The sequence below is a fragment of the Lepus europaeus genome, chromosome 15, assembly GCF_033115175.1.
Source record: "Lepus europaeus isolate LE1 chromosome 15, mLepTim1.pri, whole genome shotgun sequence".
Lineage (NCBI taxonomy): Eukaryota > Metazoa > Chordata > Mammalia > Lagomorpha > Leporidae > Lepus > Lepus europaeus.
In genome coordinates, this window is record NC_084841.1 from 64,302,988 (window position 1) to 64,319,366 (window position 16,379).

Below are 16,379 nucleotides of genomic sequence, written 5' to 3' on the forward strand. Positions count from 1 at the left end.
AATTTGTTTTGAGTGAGGGTAAAAGAACACAGAAACAGAACAGATATCGAAGCGCAGACACCACAAACTCTTCTAGAAATACTTTTACACACTTTCAGTGTAGCCTTACCTCCCCGGCTCAACAACCCCTGCCAATGTGGGCTCTGGGGAGTAAACCAGCAGATGGGAGCACGCTCTCTCTCTCTCTCTCTTTCTCTCTCTGTGTGTGTGTGTGTCTGAATCTCAAATGAATACAATTTGTAAAAACTGAAAAACTGAAAGTACCTTACACTGTATATCACCCAAGACCTAAAATACATATTCAAAATCAGGTTTTCCTTTGTTTCCATTTTTCACTAAGTTGCTTCATTAAAATTTCCTAAAGGATTTGATTTTCTCTAATACTAAACTGAAGACTAATTATTATGAGTTGTTCAAAAAGTAAGATATTGGATTGGTTATATGATTCCATGACTGCTTAAAAATTAAGACTTTATACCAGCATCACTGATAATAGTGTCGAGGAAAAAAAAAAAAAAGCTATGATTCTAATGAGATTTAGTCACTGACCCAGACTGCACTCCTGTGCTTTAGAGGAATCCCAGTGATGTTGCAGAAAAACTTCTCAAACTGTCACTGGCCAAGAACTTGAGCTAAGTAGAAATGTAACATTTACTAATAGCTACATTTTAAAAAGTTTATTAAAAAGATGAGGGGCAGGCATTTGGACTAGTAGTTAAGATGCCCAGGTTTGAGTCCCATCTCCACTCCCAAATCTAGTTTCTTGCCAGTGTGGACCCTTGGAGGCAGCAATGACAGCTCAGATAGTTGGGTTCCTGCCACCCATGTGGAGGCCTGGAGTGAGTTCCTTGTGCTAGCCCACCCCAGCCACTGTGTGTATCTGGGGAGTGAACCAGTAGATGGGAGTTCTGTCGAGTTCTATTGGTGTATTTCATTCTCTCACTCTCTACCTCTCAAAATTTTTTAAAAACAATTTAAAGGTGATACTGATGTCAATATTTTCATATTCCAGTATCTCTAAAATATTATAATATCAACATGTATTTGTATTAATATGTAAATTACAGTTGAGACACTATCATATTGTCTGAAATATATTTATTTTACACTTAAGGGAATCTCGATCTAGATGCAAGTTTTCTTTTTCCTGTTTAAATATTTATTTATTCATTTGAAAGGCAGAGAGAGAGTGAGAGAGAGGAAGCACTCACCAACCTTGATGCAAATTTTCATCTGAAATATTTTATCTGTATTTATACTTCATAAACCTTGCAGTTGGAAAAATAGATTTAAATACTTAAGTTTTTCCAAACATGCTTAAAATCTCCCAACAACCGAATCAAGAACTTATTTTAAGTCTATCAACTAAAATTAAATAAAACTAAAAATTTGTTTTTTCAGAAGCAGTAACAGATTTCAAGAGCTCAAGAGCCACAGTGACCACCATCCTGAATAGTGATGTATTTTGCCCTCCTTCTTGATATGGCATTAGAATCTATGGCTTGATTACTTTTTAAAAAATTGGTCAACAGTCTTTTGCACTGTAAAAAAAAAAAAAAACTAAAGTCTTAGGATGCTTCAAAAACATTGCAGAAAAACAGAAGTAAACTACAATGTGCATTTTTGCATAACTTTTTGAAGTACCCTCATATATTAGAAGATGTGGTCTCTAAAAGTAAACATTCTTTTTTTTTTTTTTACTTTCTTTCTTTTTTTTTTTTAACTTTTATTTAATGAATATAAATTTCCAGTATACAGCTTATGGATTACAATGGCTTCCCCTTCCCATAATTTCCCTCCCACCCGCAACCCTCCCCTCTCCCGCTCCCTCTCCCCTTCCATTCACATTAAGATTCATTTTCAATTCTCTTTATATACAGAAGATCAATTTAGTATACATTAAGTAAAGATTTCAACAGTTTGCACCCACATAGAAACACAAAGTGAAACATACTGTTTGAGTACTAGTTATAGCATTAAATCAAAATGTACAGTACATTAAGGACAGAGATCCCACATCAGGAGCAAGCGCACAGTGGCTCCTGTTGTTGACCCAACAAATTGACACTCTAGTTTATGGCACCAGTAACCACCCTAGGCTGTCGTCATGAGTTGCCAAGGCTATGGAAGCCTTCCAAGTTCCCCGACTCTGATCATATTTAGACAAGGTCATAAAAGACAGGGTGAGGATAGTAACCAATGATCCTAAGAGTGGCATTTACCAGGTCTGAACAATTATACAGCATTAAGTGGGGAAGAGGACCAACAGTACACACAGGTTGGGAGTAGAGCCATTGGTGGTAGAGTAGAGGTTATGATTACAAAGGAATGAGGCCCAAGTGCACTAGACAGGGTCTAGAACAAAGGACAGAGTCATTATTAGAGGAGCTAAGAAAGGTGCTGTCTAAGCTACAATTAAGTTTTCTGATTGAGAGGCAAATAGAACCTGACAGAAGGGGCTTGATAATAATCTGGTGGGCTTTAGGCCTTGTAAGTTAAGAGGCCCAGACCTATCTATCTCTTCACATGGGGTATATCCTAAGGGAGGTGTGAACCTCCTAGGGGAAGGCACTCTGTTGACTTTCATTACTTGGCTGGGCTGGGAGGAGAGCTGGCCAGGTAAAGGCAGGTGGCATCTCTAACAAGAAATTTACAGTTCTGCCTGCAATGTTGCTGACCCTACTTGACCATCCCCTCAGCTGCAGTGGTCACTTTGGAAGTTGGGCTGAGTGAAGGGCTTTTCAGCTTGGAGCCAATAAGATCTGTGGCTGGAGTTATAGATGAGGGAGAAACAGAGAGGGAAAATAAAAAAAAAAAAATCTCTCATCTGCTGGTTCACTCCCCAAATGGCCACAAAACTAGGGCAGGGCCAGGCTGACACCAGGAGCCAGGAAGATTATTCCTGGGTCTCCCATGTGGGTGGCAGGGGCCCTAGCACTTGAGCCATCATCTGCTGCCTCCCAAGCACATTAGCAAGGATCTGGAAAGGAAGTGGAGCAGCCAGGACACGAACTGGCATATAAGATGCTGGAGTCACAGGCATCAGGTTAACCTGCTACGTGACAACAATGGCACCATTAATATGCTTTAAATAGACAACTGTTGGTTTTCTATGGAGATAACATGATATGGTAGAAAGAGCATAAATACTGAAACCAGATTGACCTATATCTGATTAACCATGTGGCCTTGGGTAATTTTTCTTATATTTCTTTAATTCTATAAAATGGAGATTAATGCCATTTGTCTACAGATCGTTTTGAGGTCTAAAATGCATCTGCTGAACTAAGCAAGTGCCTAGCACATAGTACACATAATAAATAATACTTCTTGTTACTGAAGTTATTTTGCATAAAAACTGCGGAAGACTTGCAGTAGGGACTGGTTGTTTTCTGCATATCCTCACTTACCCTAGTTTCTTTTAGGGGACTGCTGCTCTCTCATGTGGAAGCTTTAACCTCAGCCTCAACAGCATGGGTGGTCCTAAACTGGCTTAACCCAGTCAATGAAGTTCACTTCTACCTCAGTGACTGATGTAGGGATAGGCACACAGCTTAATTTAAGCCACAGAGAGACAAGAGTAATGCTGGGTGTTATTATTATTATTATTATTTTTGAGAAACACAATAGGAAAGAATTGCAACTAGAAGTAAATAAGGCAGCACATAGTAACACAGGGTTGACAGCATTCTATATTCTCATGGAAAGAAGAGACTAGTCTCGGGCGACATGTTTGAGCCACTGGATCATATACTGCCTGAAGCATGACCTTCCTCTAGATTTTTCAATTAAGTGAACTAACAAAATCTCTAGAACTTTTTATACACCTTCTATTCCTGCAACTCAAAGACATCTAATGAAAACAATAATATCTATAGCAGAAGGTTATTTTGAGGAATTAAAAAGATAATAAATATTAAATGTCTGGAACATATAGGGAACTCAATAAATAGAAGTGCGTATTACTTTCTGCAGATAAATTTTAATAAGAGGATAGAAGGCTATTATTTTCAACAGCTCCTTACCAAAGATTTCCAATACTCGGGTGCTATGGAAATCGGATCTTACCTGTTCCTTCAGCATTAATGGGGCTCTGAGGAACTGATCCCACCAAACAGAAACTCAGGGAAATTATGTAAACAAGAGTATTAATGTATCAACTTGTAATTAGAGAAAAATGAACATCAGGGCAATATCACTAATGACTTCTTGTTATTGAATTATAGAGAGACTTCATTTTCATATAACTTCAAAGCTTATTAAATTAAGAGATACTGGTCCCCTGTGATATAGAAAATGTATAATTCATTACCCTTGTTTTTAGGATATCAAGTTGTTTCTGTGAGGTTTGATTTAGCTGTGATCAATTACACATTTAAAAACAGGACAGTATTGGAAGCAAATACTAAATTATTGAGCTATTTTGGAGGATCCCTTTATGTCATTTTTCAGAATTATTATGTTTAGGCAAAGTTTTGTTCTTTAACCAGCAGTGATAAGGATTATGGCTGTTAGCCAGCTCATCAAAATGAAGGGGGGAGATCTACATGATAAGCACAATGAATGCAGACTCCAGTTATACTCTGAAATACAGAAAAGACTTTACGTCATCAGACAATATAAACCCAACAAGTTCCTGGAGAGCAAGGGACCAATGCAAACACGGAGGCAGGGAGAGGGCGGCTGCCACGTGGAGACGTATTTATGAGACGGACTGTACAGGAAGGGAGAGGAGCTCTGGCTGTTAAGGTGGAGACAGCATACGCGCAGAACTACGCACAGAAATAGGTTGAATCTATTGATCTGAAGAAGTCCCAGTAAGAATCCAGAGATGGGTCAGTTTGTGGGGAAAGATGAGGAAAAATTGAGGATGGCCAGAAGAATAGATGAATACTAACTTTCTTGAGCCAACTTTCTTCTTTTTTAAGGAAGCACTTGCTCAACAGCCTGCTACCTAAGGAACAGAACTCAGCTAAACTAAATGCAGAACTGAGTGTGCAGGTTTCCCAATCTGGGCTCGTAGTCCATGGCTTGGTTCTCTTTAGACAAGGTTCCTGAATGACCATGGACCGCTTACACTGCAGAGGAGTAGGAACCTTTTGTAACTCTCTATTGCGTGTGCTCTGTGCGAACACAACCCAATGGTAGTTGCAATAACAGTTCTATGAAACGAAGCACATTTCACGGTACTTTTAACATGTTGGTTCAAGGCGCCACAACTTTAATCTTGCCAGATTGTGAACTGCTCTGAGAGATGCCACAGTCAACCTGCAGCCTTCGACATCATAGATGAGGGAACTGACTTGACTTGACTTACAAGGCGGTCATTTCGGTGGTATTGTTGAGATTCTAGGGCAAGTATCTGGGGCAAATCCAGCCCTTTGAATGTTTTGTCAATAAAGTTTTATTGGAAATAAATTCATACACATTCATTTACATATCATCTATTGAGGCTTACATGTGACAATGGCACACAATTGTGAGACAGAATGCACAACCTGAAAGGCCTAAATAGTTTCCTATCTGGCTCTTTACAGAAAAAAAGTTGCAAGCTTGCTGACCACTGTTCTAAAGTATTACTCAGGCCGGCGCCATGGCTCACTTGGCTAATCCTCCGCCTGTGGCGCCAGCACCTGGGGTTCTAGTCCCGGTTGGGGTGCCGAATTCTATCCTGGTTGCCCCTCTTCCAGGCCAGCTCTCTGCTATGGCCAGGGAAGGCAGTGGAGGATGGCCCAAGTCCTTGGGCCCTGCACCCGCATGGGAGACCAGGAGAGACACCTGGCTCCTGGCTTCGGATCAGCAAAAAGGAAGACCTTTCTCTCTCTCTCTCTCTCACTATCCACTCTGCCTGTCCAAAAAGGAAGACCTTTCTCTCTCTCTCTCTCACTGTCTAACTCTGCCTGTCAAAAAATAAATAAAGTATTACTCAGTATTCTATATACTGAGTAAATAAATAGTTCCTTTGTTGAAATGACTCCTGTCAATACATTGTCTGTTAACCAATATTCCTCTTTTCATTGTACGTTGTTTGCCTCAGTTGTTATAGTAGTATTTTTTATTCTTAAAATGGAAGCTGGAAAGGAAGAATTACACCAATTTACTTCTTATTTTTTGCAGCTGATACACTCATTTACAGACAAATATGCACAAACACACACGCACACACATACATTGTCACCATAAATCCCCTGCCCTCCCCTAAACCTTAACAGTCTACTGTTTGGCACTAAAACCAAGAAGTTTGTCTGTCCCTCTCCCTACTTTGATACCAAACTATTCACTTTTGTAGTTTGTGCCTTTTTATCTTCCTCAAAGCTGTCTTTGATGTAAAGTGTAAGAACAAGAATGGAAAGGAAAATCAAGTGTGTACGAGGTTGGCTCTAAGCCATTCCAGATACTCTCCAACTATTTAGATGCTATCAATCAAAATCAATGGAATACTCATTTTCATGTGCATCTGTTACAGGAAAATGCAGAGAAAAAAAAAGACAGCATCAATTCAAGCTTCTTTTAGATGTTTTTAAGAGATGGGGAATAAAAAGGATATCCAAAACACATTTAAATTTATTAAAGGCTAAATTACTAGACAAGTGAACAACATTTTTAGAAATTTATCATAAATGAGATATTTTAGGGAAACTAAGGACTCCAAATGAAGGATTTGGAGTGGGTGAGCATTTCATAAGAAATGTTACTTCATGTTGTTACTATGCCTTCATGTTCAGAATTTACATGATGCGGAGGTTCTGATCAGAAATGCATGCACTAATTATAAAACTGATCCCATCAGTTTATTCCAGCAGATGGAAGCCTTCTCTCTCTGTGTCTCCCTCTTACTGTCTATGACTCTAGCTCTCAAATAAACAAATAAAATATTTTTTCAAAAAGCCTAATGTATCATCTAAATCACATTATGAGTGAGAATCAAGGTATGATTCATTCTGAATCTAAATTCTCTCCAGCTGGGAGCCTGTGAGCTCAAACAAGTAATATACTTCCAACATATATCAGTGGGACAGGCATAGAATACCATTCCCATTCCAAAACATGAAATAGGGAAAAAAAGAAAAGGTTGGGGGGGAGTAACAGGTCCCAAGTAAGTCTACAACTCAAGAGGGAAAACAATATTAAAGTTTAAGGATTGAGAATAATCTTCGATTCTGTGTTCTGACTTTGGTATACAACAGGGTGCCCAGCTCCTTTGGCTTGGTCAGCATAGCTCATGCTGCAGCTCTCACGGGTGGGAGTCAAGTGCCTAAGGTGCTCCTCAGCAAGCATTACAAATCTGTAGCCTTATAGGGTAGCTCTGGCATTTGGAGATGGCCCTGACCCTAGGATTCTGTTGATAGCTGTCCTGCTAACATCACAGTTCTATGCTTAGGCCCTGAGGCTCTCCAGGACATTCTGTGCTTTCCAGGTAAAGGCATCCATGCCTCCAGAGAACCTGGCTCTGCATGCTTGCAGAGTGAGTACCACGTGGACACTGCCAGGGTTTCCAGTCTGTACCTTGTGGAGGAAAAATCCCTATAGACCACCTGTGCCTAGAACCACTAGAGCTTCCTAAGGACAGATACTTTCAAGAAAGAGATAAGAATCATGCATGCAGGGGCTGGTGCTGTGGCGCAGAGGGTTAAAGACCCAGCCTGCAGCACCAGCATCCCATATGGGCATCGGTTTGATTCCCGGCTGCTCCTCTTCTGATCCAGCTCTCTGCTATGGCCTGGGAAAGTGTTGAAAGATGGCCCAAGTGCTTGGGTCCCTGCACTTGTGTGGGAGACCCGGAAGAGCTCCTGGCTTTGGATCAGCTCAGCTCTGACCATTGCAGTCATTTGGGGAGTGAACCAATAGAATGGAAGACCTTTTTCTCTTTCTGGCTCTGCCTCTCTCTGTAACTCTGTCTTTCAAATGAATAAAATAAATCTTCAAAAAAAAAAAAAAAGAATCTTGCATGCAGTAAAGTTCTAGCTATTTAAAGGGGATGAAAACCATATTCTTCTATACACAAATAAGGTGAACTTAACAGATTTTTACTACATGAACTTACAGACTTCTTTTCCCACTTCAGCTTTGTCAGCTTTGTCTGTATTTAGTTGTAGGAACTTGGACAAGCTGTTCCATTTCTCTGAATTTCATTCATTAAACAGAAGCTCAGGCCAATAGAAAGTAGGAATGTGGGGGTTATTTAGTCACCACTATATTAGTGTCGGTTCACGGTCTTAGTGTGTTCTACTTTGAACACTTTGCATGAAATCATATTTTACTCACTGCAAAAGTCTTCCACTCTCACCAGCCAGCACTATCTCTAAATGAGATCTGCAGTGCTGCCATCTCAATGTGCATACGAACTGTTGACAAAACCCTCTGCCATTCTCCTCCACTTCTGTTCTCAAGCTCATCCTAATAATCAATGCCTTCATTTCTCTGATCTCTGATTCAAGCAATCTTGGAATCTTTTTCTAATTAACAGACTTTATTTTATATATCCAACTTACAATCCTCTCCTTTCCCCTATTATTTAGCACTTATTATTGCCACCTCATAGCCCTGTCTCCTGTCCATTTATTTTTGGATTGGTAAGAATTTCTTTAAAGATCTCAGATTCTAGTAGGTAAATGGAATAAACTAGCCTCACAGATTGCCAGCAAATTCACTACCATTATTCGAACTTAAAATCTTTAAGTATTGCCTTCTTTCTGACTGAACAAAAGTTCACTCTTATCAGTATCAGGAACTCAAAATGAGTTATGTATACTTTACCCCTTCACAACCCAAACAACTTCATTTTTACAAACATAAATATTTTATTTGTTCTCTATACAATTTTAAAAATTAATTTACTATGTCTGTGACCTTTCACTCACATGGAATATTCCACTTCAGGTCTTCCATTATAAACTCCCAGAAAGCACAGACTAGTAAGTCAGTTTGCACAATACCATACTCAAACAAGCAATTAAAATGGTTTTTGTTAAAATGATAGGTCAAATGCCACAAAGAGACAGGCAAAGAAGTTAGATTGCACAGGCCTTCCTTTCAAGTAGTTGCAGCTATTCTTCTAGTGTGTCGAATACTTTCCATGTATGACATGAATGCAAGTTTAATGAACAAGCAGACAGAAAACACGTATAACGGGGATTTTTCCTTTTTCACATTGGATATGTTTCAGTCATTTAACTTTAGGGAGAAAAATAATTGTGTTTCTCAAAAAAGGTAGCAGTTTTATTAAACTACCAAACTGTAACCTTAAATGTAGTAGAGAACAGTGAAGTCACAATCCACGCAAAGAAGGTGGAGAGGGCGGCAAAAGGAAATGACCTCACCTAAGTGATTCCTAAATCACCAGAAATGGTTCCAAGAGGACGTCAGCGTTAAGTCTGGAAATGGGGTCATGACCAGATGCAGGGAGCTGTGGGGTTGCCAGTGGCTTAACTATCATGTCAGACAGCCACACTACAGGGTCGCTTATGCAAGGAAGGGTCTACTCTAAAACCCTGCAGAATCTGATCTCACTGGCCATCTTCTGCCCGGAATAACTTCCTCTGAGGTGACGGTAACCTTTCTGGGGTATCATTTTCTGATATGACTACAATTTTTTGCTTAGAGTTCTGGCAGCTGCATTGCTATGCCTTCTTTCCACAACCAGGAAAACCTTTATATAACTTACAACTGTGGACATGGAGGAGGAGATTTCATTAGTGACACGAAAAAAATATTTATTTGGTAAATATGGTATAATACTGCACTGCAAGACACCCAGAGTTAGCATAAAAGAATAAACACTCCAGTCCACTAATCTGGAGTTGCTGTGGGTCAACAGAGCCTTCAACAATTTCCCAATGTCTCCAGTTTCCTAGCTAGAGAGAGGTATTTTTGGTTTATAACCAGCACCCCTTGTGAAAGCTTTCTTTCATCTTTATGGACAGTTTCTTATCTCTTTGTTTCTCCCAAGAAACAGTGGACAGAACTCTCCCATAGCTGTGGTGCTTTATGGAATTTATTTTAATAGCTCTTTGCTAATCAGCTAGCAAGATAAAATGGGTCTGGTAAATATTTATTCTTAGAACACCCATCACTGAAAAAAATAAACAAGGGAAATTACTCAAATTTACTTATAAAAGTATTGCATCATTCATTCAACCCAGTGTTCAACTTGGTAGGTATGGTTGTGGTAAGAATGAAGATCTCAAATGGGGTCTGCAGACATATAGGAACAAAAAGAAAATGATATTCCAGAGACCAGGTAAGAATTTTGGCAAAAATGTACCTGAAAGCTGTATTTATAAACCAATTCCTAGTTATCTCATAGACTTAAAGGGACCAACCTTGGCAGCACTGAAATATGAAAAAACAATATGGGCCTTCTAGATACATCTGTTGGTGGCAAACTTTTCTAGACATAAACTTTTAAAGGGCAGGAAACTCCTAGAGAACAACTCTTAGAGGGTAGACTTTATACTCCTTTATATTCCAACTGTATGACTATATCCCTCCTAAGAGTGACTTGATAATTATTTACGGAGTATATAATTAGTTTTTTACAACAGCTGTCTATTCTAAAGCAGTTTATCCACTTGTTAATCTTATTGCTTGGATGATATAAAAGAAAGGGAATCAGGGAACAGACCTGACCAAAGTCACACTGCTCTTTCTTGAAGGAAGGTTAAGAGGAAAGGACATTAGCATGGGATAACTCAAGTCTCAAAGATCTATCCAGGTAGACTGAGAAAAAAATAAAGTAGAACATATACTTATTTTGAGACAGAAGTAAAAAAATTTCTCCAGAGATGGAAATATACAAATAATGCAGCATTAAGTTGGTTGTGAAGATTTTAATCACCTTGCAGTGAGAAATTTAAAATAATAGTTCTGGTTAGTAAAGGAACAAATAAACAACCTGATTCTCCGCAAGCATTATTTCTAAGAATATCACTGCTACAAGAGTTTGGCAGTTCCCTAGACATATCTTGAGTCTTTAACAATATATAAGGGGGGAAGGGCATACGTCTTTAATTTTACTCCTTTTGTATTCATATACTCCAGGTCTTCTCCACAGAGCTGTGCTGAACCCCTGTGAATCTCTCCCAGGTACTTCCTGGGCCCAGCCTTGGATTTTAGCAATGCCCTGGGGACACTGGTAGTCACCGATCCTGTGGCTAGCCAGTCTATTTCTAAAAATTTCTTGATATATATGCTTATTCTACATAATCTTATTAATCTATATTTTCACCTTTATAAAATGGAAATTATAGTAACACTTAAGTACATACAGGGTGAAACAAATCAACTGTGTTTGAAAATTTTTTATAAAATAAAGCTCTTTTATTTGTCAAATGTGAAAAGGTTAAGAAAATAGTAACAACATTAATTGTGTGATATCCATTCCTTTGTCATTGTTCCTTTACTTGTTTAGCAATTATTTGTCAGCAAAGTGCTATGCATGGTGGTTACTAGCTAGGACCCTTACAAACGCAATGATAATGGACTTTTTTTGCTGTCAGGAAAAGGCCAGGAAACCAGCAGTGCTGCTCTGATGGATGGCCTAGAGTAACTGGTCTGCTCCAATTAGGTTTAACGTCAGTTACAAAGGCCCTGCAATGCAAATGGGCCATAGAAAATTGATATTATCTTTTTAGATGAATGGCAAATGGTAAGAATCAATTTTGAAAAATTAAATTCCATAGTCTACATTTTGCAAGTCATTTCCATTTACAAGACCTATGTATCATTTTAAAATTATTCTGAATGTGGGCACTGGTTGCTGCTACAAGATATATTTGATTATTTTGTCTAAGGTAAGGTGTTTTTTGAAAGGCATTTTGGTAAAATGGTCAGAATAGACTAGATTTAGGAGTTAATTTATATTGTAAGGGGAATTCAAGATGGTGTAAAAAGTCCAAGGGAACTTCATTATTTAAAAGACAGAGAAAGAGGCCAGTACTGTGGCTCACTAGGCTAATCCTCCACCAGCGGCGCCAGAACTCCGGGTTCTAGTCCTGGTCAGGGTGCCGGTTCAGTCCCGGTTGCTCCTCTTCCAGTCCAGCTCTCTGCTGTGGCCCAGGAAGGCAGTAGAGGATGGCCCAAGTGCTTGGGCCCTGCACCCGCATGGGAGACCAGGAGGAAGCACTTGACTCCTGGCTCCTGGCTCCGGATCGGCGCAGTGCGCCAGCCATAGCAACCATTTTGGGGGTGAACCAACGGAAGGAAGACCTTTCTCTCTCTCTCTCTCTCTCTCTCTCACTGTCGAACTCTGCTTGTCAAAAAATAAATAAATAAAAAGAGAGAGAGAGACAGAGAGAGAGAAGAGAAAAGGAAAAAAAGAGGGAGGAAAGAATGAAATATCATTATTATAGTTTTAGAATTCTATCTATGAACTATGTTGAATCTGTTCTCTTTGTATTAATATAACATTAACATGAATGAATAAATAAATAACAAAGAAAGTTTCATTGCAATTACTCCTATACTCAAATTATTAATTTTCCTGGAACAGCTCTCAGTGGCTCCTCATCCTCCAATAGAGACATTAACAGCCATTTTTGCTCCAAGATACCTCAACATATTTCATTTTAGTAGCACTGCTAAGATCCAGTACTATGCAGTTTCATTATTGCTCTTTTAAGAGATGTGAAGAAAGTACACGAACCCCATTTGGAGGCTCCGTGTAATAAAGAACTTGGGAGACTGAAGACCAGGTTGTTCCACAGAGTCCTGGGCCTCAGGCTAAGCAGCAGCTTAACAACCACCTTACAATACTGAGCTAAAGACTCAAAAGCCTTTAGCATAGTGACTGATGCACAGAAAGCGACAAACTCAAGAAGTATTTGCTCTCTTTGTTGCTGTTACTGGTATTGCTGTTTTTATTTTTATAATGAATTTAGCAGACTTCCAACTGGAAAACAATGTCACAGCAGAATGTTACAGAGGACTGGCACTGTGGTGTAGCCAGTAAAGCTGCTGCCTGCAGTGCCAGCATCCCATATGGACACCGGTTCCAGTCCTGGCTGTTCCACTTCCAATCCAGCTCTCTGCTATGGCCTAGGAAAGCAGTGGAAGATGGCCCACGTCCTTGGGCCCCTGCACCGGCGTGGGAGACCCAGAAGAAGCTCCTGGCTCCTGGCTTCAGATTGCCCAGCTCTAGCCATTGCATCCATTTTGGGAGTGAGCCAGTGGATGGAAGATCTTACTTTCTTTCTGCCTCTGCCTCTCTATAACTCTGCCTTTCATATAAATAGATTTTTTAAAAAAAGATTTGTTTATTTTTATTTGAAAGTCAGAGTTACACAGAGAAAGGAGAGGCAGAGAGAGAGAGAGGTCTTCCATCTGAGAGTTTACTCCCCAATTGGCCGCAGCGGCTGGAGCTGCGCCTGTCCGAAGCCAGGAGCCAGGAGCTTTTTCCAGGTCTCCCACGTGGGTGCAGGGGTCCAAGGACTTGGGCCATCTTCTACTGCTTTCCCAGGCCATAGCAGAGAGCTGGATCGGAAGAGGAGCAGACAGGACTAGAACTAGTGCCCATATGGAATGCCAGCACTTTAGGCCAGGGCGTTAACCTGCTGGGCCACAGCGTGGGCCCCAATAAATAGATGTTAAATAGACAGAAGGCAGTCAGTCATTCAGAATGACTCCTAAGTTTAACACAAAAGGCTGATGCTATGCAATGAGACTAAAAAACAAAGATAGCATGTCAATGAACGAACACTAATAACTTTTCCTTTTAGTCACATATGGAGTACTGGTAGTCAACATACTAGATTCTGTCACTGTTCTCTTACATGATAGAAAGTAATTTTACTGTTTGGTTTCTGACATTTTACTGATTTCTTGTTCTGAGCTCTGCTCGCTGCCCTTTCCTGGGCTATCTTCCTCCGTATATGCAATTTGACTTTTGCAGTCACATGCATTCTACTAAGAAATATCCATACACATAATCAATATAAAAACTGGTAGGTGTTGTAAAGTTTTAACTGCAAAAATTAATGTTTGGAAAAATATATATTGATGCAAACAAGGAATGTTAAAGATTCGATATTCCTCCAATTTGCTTTTCATTGTTTCTTTTTTGAAGATACATTATAAAAATAACTCAGGTGTTTATAACTATTACATCTATGGATGTGAATGCCACTCAAATGTAGAGAACCTCAGGAAATTATTATGTAGAGGGGAGCAACATTTCAAACTTGATAAAATATAATATTCTTCCTTATCACAAAATATATTTAAAGCAGGGTCTACTTATGACTAATTTCCAATCATAGTTAATTTAGTCATGTTTTTTAAGTCGTGGACAGGTACATGTTAGTAGTGGTAATAAAATGCCATTCCTAAGACACTTTTAGCCAAAGAATAATCTGGAAAATAATAGTCAAAAGTTCTGTGGTTTCATGTTTGCTACTGATCCATGGATGAGTTTTACAGCAATGGTAATGATGAAATAGGTACATTTTCTTAAACTTTTTCTGTTAACTAGTAAGAAACTTTGAAATTGCTCTATAAAAATATTGAAGAAAGTCAGATGACAGTGAGATACGAGAGACAGATTGAAGGATTAGGGAGAGGGAGCATCCAGGGGAGACAAGGAAAAGGTAGGAAACTAATCATAAATATCAATTTTGATGCTTAGAAACTTATTTTACTTAAATTAGCACAACCTAATGAAATGAAACTTCAATTTGATATAGAAGACATCAAGATGCTCAAAAAGTCCATGGAAAAGATAAGGTTATTTTGATGCAAAAAACATTGAACAAGCATTTTCCATGAAATCTTGCATACGGAATAATAAGTTACCATTCATAACGTTATTTGTTTACATTTCAAGAGAATTATCATTTGGTTTTTTAATAAAGCTGTATGTCAACATTACTGAATATTTATCACAGTAAATTAAGATTTATTTGCTTTTCATATTAATCTACAGCATGCTACAACTGAAAAATGTTCATGCCAAGGAATATGACTCCAAACTTAACTTTCCCACTTGGTGAGCAAAACCTTGTTTCCAAAAGATTGCCTATGCGGGACTGGTGCTGTAGTGTAGTGGGTAAAGCCACTGCCTGCAGTGCCAGTATCCCATTTGGGTGCCGGTTCAGATCCTGGCTGATCTACTTCTGATCCAGCTCTCTGCTATGGCTTAGAAAAGCAGGGGAAGATGGCCCAAATCCTTGGGCCCCTGAACCCAAGAAGAGACCCAGAAACTCCTGGCTCTTGTCTTTGGATCAGCTCAGCTCCAGCCATTGTGGCCATTTGTGGAGTGAACCAGTAGATGGAAGACCTCTCTCTCTCTGCCTCTGCCTTTCTGTATGTAACTCTGCCTTTCAAATAAATAAATAAATCTTTCAAAAAAGATTGTCTATGCAATGCTTTCACTCCTATGAAGAGTCTAAATAGTACTTTAAGTTTTGTGACAGATTTCAATGTGTGTTGCAACGGGTAGCTTTAAAACTCATCACTATATTAGCTGTACTATAGAGTGTAAAACCATACACACATGGTTCCAGGCTTCAAGGCCAAGGACAAACACAGGAGACAGGCAATGGGTGTGTTTTAATCGTTGTCATCACTGTGAATCTTTTAGAGTTGATTAAATTCTTTTTTGTGACTGACTTTTTTTTTTTTTTTTTTGAGCAAAGTGATTTATTTCTTAAAACTTCAGAAATTAATTTCTGGACCAACTGTGGCAATCCTTCAGGCTGTTATAGTGTATCTATTTTTTAAAAAAAACTTTATTTGAGAAGCAGAGTTACAGAAAGAGAGAGAGGTCTTCCATATGCTGGTTCACTCCCCAAATGGCCACAAATGGCTGGACTTGGGCCAATCCAAAGCCAGAAGCCAAGAGCTTCTTCCAGGTCTCCCATGTGGGTGCAGGGACCCAAGCACTTGGGCCATCTTCCACTGCTTTCCCAGCCATTAGCAGAGAGCTGGATCAGAAGAGGAACAGCCGGGACATGAACCAGTGCCCATATGGAATGCAGGTGCTGCAGGTGGAGGCTTAACCTACTGTGCCACAGCACAGGCCGCTATAGTGTATCTATTGATATACCAACTCTCCTCTTAGCTTTAATCCAGTGTCATGATTATGAGAATTTGTACTGGTTTCTGTCTAGAATTAAATCCTGATTGGTAGTAATGATGTGTGGGTTCTTGGACAGCTAACTCTTTTTTGAACAGCTGATTACTTAATCTATGTTTCAGTTTTCTCATCTATAAAATGAGGACAATAATATTTTACAGGACTATAGTATCATCAGAGGACTTTCACAAGTTCTTAAAAGCAGGACAACATACAACACACCATATAGATAGCTCCTCTTGGTTCTTATTTCTATTTTTCCTTTACCATTACTTCTTGTTTCTTTGCATTTTAGGCAACTTAAAGTTTC

The 16,379-nt window shown here is 39.2% G+C and overlaps 1 protein-coding gene across 7 annotated transcripts in view; it reads right to left on the reverse strand.

Annotated features, from left to right (window-relative positions):
• Positions 1-16,379, reverse strand: part of FER (FER tyrosine kinase) — a 427,785-nt gene that overhangs the window by 87,908 nt on the left and 323,498 nt on the right. The gene's annotated exons all lie outside the window — the stretch shown is intronic.